Genomic DNA, 13,646 nt, shown 5'->3' with positions numbered 1-13,646 from the left:
CTTTGTTTTGGTTGTTTGTACTATTTTTGCTGCTTGCTGGCTGATTCTTCTTGAAAAAATTCTTTTTGCTTTCATCAAATTCATGATGTTTGGCGGGCAAAGCACCTTCGACAACACGATCTTGCCTCATCAACCTTCGCTGCTCTTGAGCTTGCAGGGCATGTAGCACTTCCGCCAATGCGATTTTCGATAGATCCTTTGTATTCTCCAATGAAGCTATAAATGCTTCATACCTCTCCGGCACCGTTACCAAAATTTTCTCTACAATTCTCGAATCAGTAAAATCACTTCCCAACAACTTTATCTTGTTGGCAATACCCAACAATTTGTTTAAGTATTCTTTGATTGTCTCTGACTCTTCCATCCTTTGAAGCTCAAATTCCCTCCTTAAATTCAGCACTTGCATGCTTCGTATTCTATCATCTCCAGCGTATTCCTCTTTCAGATAATCCCAAATTGCTTTGGATGATTTAAGAGTCATGATTCTGATGAATATCATTTGTGAAACACCAGTGAACAAACATGGCCTCACCTTTGCCTTCTTCATCTTTCTTTCCTTGTGATTTTTAATTTGGGCCATGGTGGGATTTTCAGGCAGCGGATATATTTCATAATCCTCTTCCACAACATCCCACAAATCCAAAGACTCCATGTAGGATTGCATTTTCACTTCCCAAAGATCATAATTCTCTCCATCAAAGATTGGAAGAGTTATGTGGGAAAAACTAGCTTCACCTTCCATGGTACAAGTCCCGTAAGAATAAGGCTCTCGATACCAATTATTGGTTTTGTGGAGGAAATTATAAAAAAAACAGAGGAGAGAAAAGAGACAATACGTATGCTGGGGAAATAGAATTATTCTATTCTAATTCAAATTGTTCTCAGTAGCGATACAATAAATAGCAAAAGATAAACTAATTAGATAACAAGATATTAGCAAAACATAATATTAAAACTAACTTGCTCCTTAAAGATAGGAACCACTTATTGACTAGGCTAATCCATTAAAATTGCCTTACTCCTAAAATATAGGAAATCAACTTATTTACTAAATCCTATCTTAAAAACTGAAAAATAAAATATTATGCAGTTACAAAAGTATATCTTCAACAGTTTCTGTATCAGTAAAAGAGCAGAATGTAAAGAGAGAACTGCAAGGGACTGAAGCCGAATTGTCTATAATCGTGGCATGTGTAAGTTAAAATGATGGTCGAACAGATTTAATAATACCCGTATGAGTAGAGAGACAATGCCAGAATTTTCCACTACTTTATATTGAAAGAGGCACACTGATCCACATATCAGATATTAAACTGATAAGAACAAATACTACACTTAATTTTAGCCAAAAAAGGCCGAGAAAGGTATGATTGTTCAATGAAATAATGTTTTTATAGTTTAGTCTTCCAGCGCTTGTTATCTCTCTTGAGCAATGTGGTACTTCATTACACTATCAGTCTTCTTGTATTTGTAGTACATGGGACAGTATCCAGGATAGCTACGGATAATGGATGCCTTCAACCACAATTAACAATGCCAGGATAGCTACTTGGTTAAGTTTGTTGCTTACTGCATAATACTGCTACTTTTGACAGATGAGTATAAATGAAAAGGGCCATTAAATATCGAGTGAAAATGAGCCATTAAACAAAATATCAAAATTACAGATCTTTTAGCAACAAAAAACCATGTTGTATCATTTCAAAAAGACTTGGAGCACAAATAAATTCATACTCGGGTAAAAATGTAGCAAATACACTATAAATTTATTAAACCAATAAACAGGTAATGTCTCCGGATTAATCCAAAAAGCCAAAACCACTAAAGATAAATTGAGAAATTTAAAACTGTATTCCATCGGGGTGTGCAAAAGCAAGCCCCCACTACCACAAATTATGATGTAGGCTCTGCTGCTTGGGCAGACCTTAGGAAAACACTTTCTCCATAGTGCAATGGAGGTCACTTTCCTAGGCCAAGGACCTTCTTGATCATCCATTGAACCCGTCCAGGTAAGTATTTTGTAAAGTGTCACATCTCACAATTATAACGCATTCTCTGTTACGTACTAGGACAAAGGGAAGGCCTTGTATTCGAGAACAAGATAAATCTCCTATTCTAAACTACTAAAAATTAAGTGCAAATTTCTCTTCTTCTCATTTCCACTGGTGATAGCTTATTTATAGATGAGCACATTTTGGATAATGGACCCATATGGTCAGCTAGCACTACACATCTAGCAAACTAGCACTAAAACAGTTACAATGGAAAGGTGAATAAGAGATAATAATAAAATGATATGCAATAGTAACAAAATGATATGAAGAGGATATTCTTCGTTAGTGGATTCACATGTAGTCACGTAGGTGAGTAACCCTCTTGGTTTTGTGGTGAGGTGTGTTGCAGCTAGTGTTGCTAACATTCTCCCAGCTACTCTGACAAACCTTTTTGATGTGACATTCATTAGAGAAGCATGCTAAACTGCTAGTATTGAAATGGTTTTAGTTGCAACTTGCTCTTCCCAAGGAAAAAGCAGTCAGTGGAATCATATCTCTAAAATAGGAAGGTTTTGCCTTATTGCTCCATTGTTATTCCTCTGGTAGTCTACCCTTTTACCTGGCCAAGATTATTCTAGCATTACTGTATGATTTATGAACATTTTTTAATAATGTGAGAATATGAAGGATCTTCTCCATCTCCACCAAAGAATAAGAACTACATTTTACAAATATTTTATGATCCAAACCCACCCACTGAACATTCATTTTCATTGTTTGATTATTGATAACCTATTAACCTTATTTCTTATATAAATTTGACCGATTCTTCTACATTATTTTTTGCTATTTCTAGAAACAAGCCCCATAGAATTTAGTTCAAGCCAGCTCTGGTGCCTATTTCTACAGGAGGAAATTCAGCCATATCTTTTGTGTTGCCTGTGGCAAAAGGTGGTGAGTTTATGCTTTGCTTTGCTATGTTGGTGCCAAGGAGAAAGCATAATCCTCAGATTGAAGAGGAGTAACTTGGGGTTGGGGCATTATTTTGGTGGGGAACATGCACGGACTTGAGCATTTTCTTAGGTTTTAAGAGTCTTAAAGTTTCACAAGAACTCGGCCACTATACATAATTCATACCAAGTGCATGACATCTGTATGTGTAATTGGAGAGTTAGTTGATGATGACATGGTCATTGTATTCATTGGCTTGTAGTAAAACACTCCAGCTTTTAGCTACTGTACTATCTTTGTAACTTTTAAGTTTTATCAATATGTCCTAGCTATGTGCTAGCTAAGTTAATCTAAACTCTGGCTAGTACAATTTAGACCAGATGGAGTTCATGTGACAGAAAAAGGTAGGACAATCTTTTTCATTGAACTTTTAGTTAGTTGTTGTCACATTTGGTTGTCTTAAATGGCACGAGAACGATATAAGTCTAGGTGGTTTAGTAAATTAACTAGTTTTTTTGATAAATTTTATATGATGTTTTGCAAAATTGAAAGTTGAAAGCATTTCTTCCCTTGTCCTTCTATTGTTTATATATTTATGTTGCCACCCCAAAAGTGATTATGCAAGTTTTAGGAACTTCTACAATCTCACCAGATACCACCACTATTTATGGACCTTTGTGCTGCCTTCATTGTGGTGTCACTCATGGGTATTCCACTAACTTGTATATAGATGATAGGTCCTGTTGGGGAGATTCGAGGGGTACACCTGTAGACCACGAGCCACCACATAAAGAGACCTGACACCACACTCTAACCCAAAATCTTAAGGCTCAGGTTTATGGGTCTTTTGCTCACTTATATGGTGCAACCTTTCCACTTCTAACCGATGTGGGACTTCACCTCACACTTGTAACCCAACATATCTCCCCCTCAAGTGTGAGTCTCTTCCACATGGTAGTCTCCCCCTCGAGCAGAAGTCTTTTATCATCCACGAGTATAGTCATGGCCACCTGTGGTACTTGCCCTGCCCGCTAGCCATTCTGGCCACCCCGCTTCACCTGTGGGGCACGCTGTGCCGCTAGCCATTTTGGCCACCTGCGGTACTTTCATACTCGTCTAAGCCTGTCACCAACTTGAACCATCGGCTCTGATACCAATTGTTGGGGAGATTCGAGGGGTACACCTATGGACCATGAGCCACCACATAAAGAGACCTGACACCACACTCTAACCCAAAACCTTAAGGCACAGGTTTATGGGTCTTCTCCTCACTTATATGGTGCTCAACCTTTCCACTTCTACCCGATTTGGGACTTTACCTCACACTTGTAACCCAACAAGGCCCATCACCAATATTGGGCCTAATGTTGCCAAATTACCAAGAAAGAACTTGAAGACCCCAACTCATTTAGGGGATTTCAACTTTGAATTCAATAAAATTAGCTTCATTGTAAGACCAGTCTTTTATTAGCTGGCAGTAGAAGAAGATGTATTTGGAATTGTGGAAACATCCTTATCTTTTATCTATATGTAGCCTTTTGGCATCTCTGAGAGAAAAATGAAGAATTCAATTGTTAAATTGACCTTGTCATCTTTTGTTTGTTATACTTGGATTTCTAGAGTTCTTTTTAATTAGGCTTAAAAATTGGCATCTTGATGGTTCACAGCTTTTGCAAGTGATTTGCATGCATGAAATTGAATACAAACCCAATAAATAAAAGAATTACTTTTCTCTCACTTTTATTGCTAGCATCACCATTTATATCCAAAGTTAACTTTTATCTTGTTTGTGCCATTAATTTTAACCAAGGCTTGGTAAATTGTGTTGTGTAGATGATCAGCTTGTCCATGAGAGAGTAGAAGCAGATGTTGCTACAAAATAATATCCTGATCATATTGATGATATGAATACTGATTTGTTGACTGGCTTATCACAAATTGATGACAAGGAAACTAGGTATAGTGATCAAGACACCACAAAAGCCTTCATCAACGAATCTTCACAAGAGGCTGGTTTGCATGCATCATCAAGGTCTTTTACCAATGATAAACTTCAATATTGTCCGAAGAAGGTCGCATTTGTCTCAATCAAGAATCTTACATTAATGCGACACAAATATTAGTCTGTTTGGTTGCTCGTTACTAACACTTGATCCATGTCTGGGTTGAAGCCAAAATTTATAGTTTTTGCATATTATTTGATGATTGATGCGAAAATTTGGCCAAAACTTGAAGTCATAAACGTGTGTTTGAAACACGATACTAATGCCAAGACATACAACTTCATGGGAAATTGAAGGGGCCAAACAAAGGATGACATGGGGGTTTCACTTGTTAGTTATTTACTTGGGTAAATGCAAAGGGTAATTTTAAACATAACTTGGTATACTTTATAAACAAAAATTTACAGATCGATAATACTATAGTATAATGTACTTTAATTACAAACAAATCCAAAATAAAACAAAGTTAGAAGTTGCATCTGGAAACTCAAATATAATTAGAGTTCTAGCTTGCAATTTTTGTGATTGTGAAAAAGTCCTCCATCTATTTCTAATTTTTGCAGTCTTCCTCCAATGATTATAAACAATCCTACACTCCGTAATCCCTTCCAAGTTCAGATGGGTGAATCCTGCAGGTTTCATAAATGAGTACATGATACTTGACACATCTTGAAATTAACATTAAATTGATATTAGATATATATATATATATGATTTTAAAATTTGACAAACAGAGGAATGCTTAGTCACTTTGTACTCACTCAGCAAGAGTTTAAAAGTGACTGAGTTAGGAACTTGGTGGTACAAGGAGTGCCATTTAGGATAAGCCTTTGGTTTAGAGCTGCTTTTGAAGATGGCGAGGAAGAAAACACTCCGTTCAAAATGGGTCATGGTCACTTGATGATTTCCAGTGAGTTCATATAAATCTCTGAGTTTTGTCCATCCAGCTAGTAAAGTTGGACTCACCAAATCTTGGTTGTATGTAACAGAGTGCATGTTGTCATCACTGTCTAACAGATGCCAAGTATGCTCTAGTTCATCCTTTCAACTTATAGCAAATGACCTACTGACTTCACCATAAGTCTACATTTAACAAGCAAACTAATATAAGCAAATGTGTTATATCATGTCATGTTTATTCGAAAATAGTCTTGAAATTTCTAAACTGATCCATAATATGAACTGTGTTGAATATTTCCTTTGGTTTTTTTGTTAATCTTCATCATTGTCTTAGCCATTTCATTCTAGTTCTATTGATCTTCATCCATCATTTTTAAACTCCACTTACAATATTAAAGTTACTATTAAAAATAAATATGCATGCTCACCTACTAATAGTAAACCAACACATATGAGATTGGTCAAGTACATGCTACGGAGTTGAAAGACACAGTAATGCATATACCCATTTTTGAAAACCAACAATGTTATTCCTAAGGTTATGGTAGAATTCTCAGACCAGCACAAAGTCCCATTAACAAGCATTTTCATGACTAAATATAGAAACACAGAAACAACCATACACAGAAATAAAACTAGCCTTTCGTGACCGAGAACGAGAACCAAATTGAGTAGAACTGTGAATGAGGGTGAGACCGAGAGGGCAAGAGTGATAGTGAGAGTAAGAGCGAGAACTAGAGCACATAACAAGAATGAGAGTCACAGAATGAGAACACGATGGTGACATGGTGGGCATGTCACACAATAAGGAGTTGAGTCACAATGGGAGAGCGAGAATACGGTGGTGGCACGGTAGGCACGTTGCACTGTGAGGAGTAGAGTCATAGTGAAAGGGCAAGAGTGAGAGTTGCGAGGAGGAGGAGAATGGGAGTTACAGTGCCGCGAGGAGAAGGAGGAGAACACGAGAACTGAAATGATACAAAAAGGGTTTGGGCGCCATAACCCTTCTTTTATAAAAAGCCAAAGAACATTAAAAAACTGATATTGACTAAGTAAAGACAACATCGGTTTTTTAAAAACTGATGTTAAAAGGGGGATATCAACATTGGTTTTTTAGAAAAATGATGTTTTTTAAGCACACATAACATCATTTTAAAAAAAAACCGATGTTAATGAAGACATCTTATCTACAAAAATGACACCCCATATTTTTAACATCGATTTTTGTCAAAATCAATGTTAACATCACAATGTTAAAAGTCAATTTCCTAGTAGTGACTACTTGTACAACTTGGTATGCTTGGATGCAATGGTTACTTCCCACGTTTGTTCATCTTTTCACATTGGGTATTGGAATGTCACGTGATCTCCACCACAGATCAATTTTGATTAAACGATAGAGAGATGTTGTTTGCTAGACCTCGTACTAGGCCCTACTCCTATAAATAGGGGGAGAATGCCCCTTCATATTTCGCCCTTTATATTTGCTTCTTTGCTCTGAGCCGAATAGTATGCTTTGTTCTTAGTCGGGTAATGCAATATTCAATTCTTTCGTGACGTACATAATAATGTCATCAATCGAAGGTTTGTTGTCGAGAGAGTCGATTGGAGGAGAGTTTGAGGTTCATGGGTACGATGGTGTTGTTTTTGAAGTGTCGCCCAACTCCTACTCCTTGGGATTGGTTTTTCTAGTTCGGTTGACCCTTTGGCAACCAAGGGGTCTAGCGACCTTTTGGCTTTTTTGAGCCAGCTACTGCCCAATGCAGCTAAAAAGGTGGGTGTGAGAGCGTTGTGGCTCTGATGGTGGCTGCTATTGTCGAGGCGTGGACATCCTAGAGGCCTATTTCTTGGCCTAAGAAGTGTCCAATGCTAAAGGAGAAATGTCCACCACCCCCGATTACGCTTCCAGATTACACATGGGTTGATAGAGAAGTAGGCACCTACCTTTCCCAATATAACCACGAGTCGGATTTGTCCAACCTCATAAGTCGGAGTCGAGTGTTTTCAACATCAACAAGGATGTGCATGATAGGGAGCTAGTATTGTTGATGATATCTCGGACGATGATGTTGCCCCTTCACCCTAGAGGCTGGCGATCCCAGCCGAGGAGCTACATGTCGAGGAGGCCGAGGATGGAGAGAATGTAGAGCCTAGGGACTAAGTTCTTTAGGTTTTACACATGATTTTTTGTGTATTCTCTTTTTGCATTTTGTAATGCCGATCTTTGGCATCTTTTCATAATCACCCTTTGTCGGTTCTTGGCTATAATGAATGAATATTTCTTTTCCAAGTGTTGGTGCTCTTGCCATATGTTTAATGTTATTGATAATAGCTTCTTTATTTCTATGATCGACCACATGATGTACTCGACAAAAAAATGATGAAAAAAATTGCACAAGTTTTATTTTTAATTGAAGGGTAAAGAATGTTAACATAAACCATATATCCTTAATAAACTTAGCCATATTGTAATTTTAACTGATTAATGAGTCTTCGGAGTTCATCCTCAGCTGAGGAGAGTACTTGGGATGGAATCACAAATAATTTTGATTAAGTTCAACCTTAATCGAAGAGAGTACTCAGAAGGGAACCACAATTATTTTTTATTAAGTTTAACCTTAACCGAGGAGAGTACTCAGGAGGGAACCACAACTAATTTTGATTTAAGTTTAACCTTAGCCGAGGAAAGTACTCAGGAGGGAACTGCAAGTGATTTTGATTAAGTTTAACCTTAGTCGAGGAGAGTACTCATGAGGTAACTATTCACGAGCCTTCAAGTTCAACCTTAGTCGAGGAGGGTACTTGGGAACAAACTATTTGTGCCTCTTCAAGTTCAACCTTAGCTAAGGAGAGTACTCGGGAGGGAACTGCATGTAATTTTGATTAAGTTCAACCTTGGCCAAGAAGAGTACTCAGGAGGGAACTATTCATGAGCCTTCAAGTTCAACCTTAGCCGAGGAGGGTACTCGGAAGGGAACTACAAGTAATTTTGATTAAGTTCAATCTTGGTCAAGGAGATTACTTGGGAGGGAACTATTCATGAGCCTTCAAGTTCAAACTTAGTCGAGGATGATACTTTGGAGGGAACTATTCGTGAGTCATCTAGTTCAACCTTTGCCGAGGAGGGTACTCTGGAGGGAACTTTTCGTGAGTATAGACCTGCTAACTTGTAATGAAAGATAGATAATCAAAGATAGATTAGGAAAGATCTTTATTAGTAGTTGGTTGCAAGAGTATGCCTCGCTAAAACCTCCTTGGAAAAAACCTTTTTCACATTTTTATAGGAATAAAAATCCGAGGTAGGAAAAAGAGTATGTCACTCATTATAGAAATGCACCTACCTATAATAAACATTCAAATGCATGGAGTTCCAAGTCCTCGGGATGACCTTCTCGGATTGTTCTTCTAACTTGTACACTCCATTCTTTAAATTGTGCTGGATTCTAAAGGGTCCCTCCTAGTTGGCCGTTAACTTCCCATCTGACTGGTCCTTTCGGTCTTCTTCGCAGACTCTCCATACTAGGTCCCCTACTTCAAAATGCTAATTGGCTAGCTTAGAGTTGAAACGTCGGGTCATACACCACTTGCAGGCTTCGATCATGATGACTGCATCTTCACGTACTTGCTCAATCAGGTCCAGGTTTACCTGTAGTGCTTCGTTGTTTTGGGTCTCGACGAAGTAATGCCTTTGGAGAGAGACATTTTCTACCTCAACTGGTAGTATTGTGTCTGTCCCATATGCCAACCGACAAGGGGTATCCTAATTTGTAGATTGAGGGGTCCACCCATATGCCCATAGGACCTCTGCAAGCTCTTCGGCCCACCTTCCCTTGGCTCCATTCAACCGCTTCTTCAGCTCACCTAAAATGACCTTGTTAGCTGCCTCAACTTGTTCATTGGTCTGAGGGTGGTCTACCGACGTCATCCTATGCTTAATGCCAAGAACTTTTAGATCGCTTGGGATGTGATGTTTGATAGTGGCTCGGCCTTCACCCATTTGGTGAAATAATCGACAGTCACTAGCAAGAACTTCCTTTGCCTCGGAGCTGTGGCAAAGGTCCCGAGAATATCCATTCCCCAAATAGTGAACAACCAAAGGGAGACCAATGGATGTAACTCTTTGGCCGATCAATGTATCAGATTTCAATGTCTTTGGCATTGGAGGCACTTCTTCACAAAGTTCAAATAATTTGTTCTCAGGGTTGACCAATAGTAGTCGGCCCTCAGTACTCTATTGGTCATAGTCCTTTCTTTGGAATACAAACTGCAAACACCCTCATGTAGTTCACAAATGTAGTTAGCCTGGTCTCGGTCAAGGCATTTGAGTAGAGGTGAGGAGAAACCTCTCCTGTATAGTTCGCCTATCACTAGGGTGTACCTAGCAGCTTGCATTCTGAACTTTCTGGCTTTGCTCTTATCGGCTAAGAGTATCTCATGCTTCAAATACTCGAGTATCTCTTTCTTCCACCCTAAGAGGGGGTTTCTTCCAAATATAAACATTCTTTACTCGAGACACTTGGTTTGTGCACCGAATGGAGAATGAAGGTCTTAAGCTATCTAGGTTTAGTGGAGGTAGCCAGCTGAGCCAACTCATTGGCCATGTTGTTAACCTCTCGGCTTATGTGAGTCACTTGCACTTTCTCAAATTCTCCCCTGAGCTTTTCAAACGCATGATGGTACTTTAAGACTTGGGGGTCTTGGATCTGAAACAAGTTGTTTATTTGTTCGACAGAGATCTTGGAATCACTTTGGCATTGGACTCTCTGGGCAGCGACCTCTTTGGCTAGTCTTAGTCTTGTGAGGAGCGCTTCCTACTCGGCCTGATTGTAGGTGGCTTTGAAGCCGAAGCGTAATGATTATGCCATGTCCATGCCATTGGGTCCTTCCAAAATAACCCTAGCTCCACTTCCATGTCGATTGGAGGAGTTGTCCACATGCATCGTCCTCTATTCTTGCTCAAATTGTCGTGGTGGGGGATGGAACTTATTGATGAAGTTTACCAATACCTACACCTAAATGGTACTTCTTGGTTCGTTCATCTAACTCGGGCTTACGCAACATTTTTGCTATGGGGAAATCAGTCTGAACAGTGATTCGAAGGCTCTGAAAGTACTGGCAGAGACGACAGGTGACATTAACAAGTGTGAGGTCTACCTTTTTCATCACTTGGTACCTCATCTCTGGATCCTGTAATACTTGGCTTACAAAATATATTGGCCTCTGCTCACTCCCTTCCTCTTGTACCATAACCATGCTTATGGCCTCAACTGAGATCGAAAGATAAACAATCAACTTCTTGGTGGTGTCTGGTTTTGACAAAACGGGCGGTGTTGTCAATGTTATCTTCAGTTGTCAAAAGGCTTCTTCACAATCTTCATCCTAAACAAAGTTTTTGGCATTCTTTAGGAGGTTCATAATGGGCCTAGTCCTCTCGACAATTCTTGGTGAAAACCTTGATAGGGAGGCTATTATGTCGGCAAGTCTTTGGGCCTCCTTCACTTTTCGAGGACTCCTCATCTCCAAGATGGCTTGGCATTTTTCCGGTTTGACATGTATTCCCCGATGGGTAAGCATGAAACCCAAAAAATTTCCCCCTTCTACCCTGAAGACACACTTCTCGGGGTTCAACCTCATGTTGTACTTTTAGAGTTGGCTGAAGACTTCTTCTGGATTCGTTAAATAGGTTGTCAAGTCATTGGATTTGACCACCATGTCATTCACATAGACTTCTAGGTTTCATGCAAGCTAACCCTGGAAAATATTGTTCATCAAGCACTGGTATATGGCTCTTGCGTTTCTCAGTCCAACCGACACATGACTTTATAACAAAAGTTTGCGGATTTGGTAATGAATGTCATTTTTTCCTTGTCCCTGGGGTCCATCGTTATCTGATTGTAGCCAAAATAGGCATCCAAAAAATTCAACATCGTGTGTTCGGCTGCCCCCATCGATCAAGTGTTTGATGCTCAAGAGTGGGTATGCATCATTGGGGCATGCTCGATTCATGTCCGTGTAGTTCGTGCATATTCCTCACTTCACGTTCGGCTTCTCGACCATGACCACATTGGAGGGCCAAGTGGAATAGTCAATCTCTCCGATGAAACGGGTATCCATTAACTTTGCCACGTCTTATTGTATTTCTCGACACCTCTTTTCCCCCATCTTTCTTTTCCTCTGAGCAACTGGCTTGGTATTTTTGCATATAGCTAGCTTATGACAATGAAAGCTCAGATGATGTCAAGCATGTCTGCCACGGACCATTCTTTCAATGAACTACATTCTTTCGTTGAGTGGCCACGATTGTGGTGATACCGGCAATGCTTCAAGTAGTTGGTCTTTGGTTGGGTGTTAGCTCTCTTGGTCATGGTCAAAATGTTGACAACTAAGGCCTCATCCATGATATAGGATCTACTATCAGTAAAAGGAGTGTACTAGGTCGATCCCTCCTCCTGTGACACCCTCTACCCCGACATATGTATAAATAAACAAAATATATAAAAATATCGGTAACCAAATTCACACGGGCAAAAGGTTCACATTCACTTCACTATTATCAATTAAAACTTATTAAAATATATTCAACTCAAAATAAGGCTTTCAAAATTTACAAAAATATTTTTTTAAATCAGTGAGATAAAATAAAATAGACTAACATCATGCAATTAATATAAAAACTTATGTCCCACTGTCACATCCTATCAGAGCATTGTGTCCCGACGTCCTTCAGCATAAGGTTCCTTAAAGCGATTCACCTAGTCATCTGCTTCCCCGAACACAAAGTTCAAGATCATTACAGGATTCAAACACAAATAACACACAGGGAGTGAGTTATCACATTCCTAACTAATAGAGAAGCAAGATAACTAGATACACATATCATATAAACAAAATAAAACTTACTTAAATATAACTCACATAATTCCACCACTCCAATCATATGGGATCAGCATAGACTTAAAGGAGCACTCAAACTCGGTGACCCCCAAGGCCTACACTCCGAAGAGTCCGTCAAGGCCTTTCCCTCCTGATTCAGGTCCAACCCCTAAAATCATTTTAGCACACAGACTCTATCCATGAACTGTACAAAACACACGACTCCTAAATTGTTCTCAAAATGGTTTTAACTCATCGCCCTTTAAGGGTCTTAGCATTAACTCGTCGTCCTTAAAGGGACTTAATATTAACTCATCGCCCTAAAAGGGACTTAATTAACATTAACTTGTCACCCTTAAAGGGACTTATAGTCATGTGATTGTATAATTCATAGTTCATAACTCAATACACACAACATCTCAATCACGTGCATACTCAATTTATCACATACACTTGATCTCAATCACAATGGTATAATCTCAATAACAATACTATAATCTCAAAGCAACATGTTATTCCACAATTCATCACATATTTCATTCATAGACATTGCTCATGAATTATACAATACGCACAACCTCACACTCGTGTTTTCAAACACGTTTTTTGCGCTACAATTTAACATTGGTTCCTAAATAGGAAACCTACAATTTCTCTTTAACACTGCGCATCAACACTTTTTTTCAATATCAACACTGGTCGGGTTATTATATAATTCACAGCTCACAATGTAATCATTGTCACATAAGTGTTAAACAGACACACTTATTTGCAATCAAATATTATTCCCACAATCTAACATCTCATAATTCATATACGCATCACACAATAATCATATTTGCATGACACAAAATATATATATATATATATATATATATATATATATATATATATATATATATATATATATATATATATATAGTAA

The 13,646-nt window shown here is 38.7% G+C and overlaps 1 non-coding gene and 1 pseudogene across 1 annotated transcript; both read right to left on the bottom strand.

The window, feature by feature from the left end:
* Window positions 1-1,254: 1,254 nt before the first annotated feature.
* LOC114369067 lies at window positions 1,255-1,368 on the bottom strand (annotated as a pseudogene).
* A 489-nt stretch (window positions 1,369-1,857) lies between these two features.
* LOC114369055 lies at window positions 1,858-2,017 on the bottom strand. Its single transcript, XR_003657516.1, has one exon. It is a non-coding gene; the product is annotated as a U1 spliceosomal RNA (small nuclear RNA).
* Window positions 2,018-13,646: the final 11,629 nt, after the last annotated feature.

The sequence above is a fragment of the Glycine soja genome, chromosome 9 (assembly GCF_004193775.1).
Source record: "Glycine soja cultivar W05 chromosome 9, ASM419377v2, whole genome shotgun sequence".
NCBI lineage: Eukaryota > Viridiplantae > Streptophyta > Magnoliopsida > Fabales > Fabaceae > Glycine > Glycine soja.
This window is presented reverse-complemented; position numbering and strand designations above follow the sequence as displayed.